Here is a 369-nt window from a genome sequence, read left to right as displayed (position 1 = left end):
AGGGGGGGGGGCCCCACGGCGCCCCCCTCCCCCAGCCCAGGGCTACCTTGTCCAGCTCCTGCTCCGACACCAGCATGACGACCACCGAGACCTTCTGCTCGTAGATCATCAGCCAGAAGTCGGCGGCGGTGCCCAGCAGCGGGGCCTGGGTGGCGATGACGGTGGGGCAGTAGGGCGAGAGGTCCTCCACCCTGCTGGCGTTGATGTAATCGTCCTTGCCCGAGCAGAGGACGACGCGGTTCCTGTCGTAGGGCATGATGTCCTGGTGCCGGTTCTTCATGGAGTAGCAGCGGGCGATGGCGATGGAGAGCTGGCGGGCGTCCCGCTCCTGGGCCTCCTGCAGCTCCTTCCAGACGGCGTCCAGCTCGG

The sequence above is a fragment of the Egretta garzetta genome, unplaced genomic scaffold, assembly GCF_000687185.1.
Source record: "Egretta garzetta isolate BGI_Z169 unplaced genomic scaffold, ASM68718v1 scaffold92, whole genome shotgun sequence".
Taxonomy (NCBI): domain Eukaryota; kingdom Metazoa; phylum Chordata; class Aves; order Pelecaniformes; family Ardeidae; genus Egretta; species Egretta garzetta.
This window is presented reverse-complemented; position numbering follows the sequence as displayed.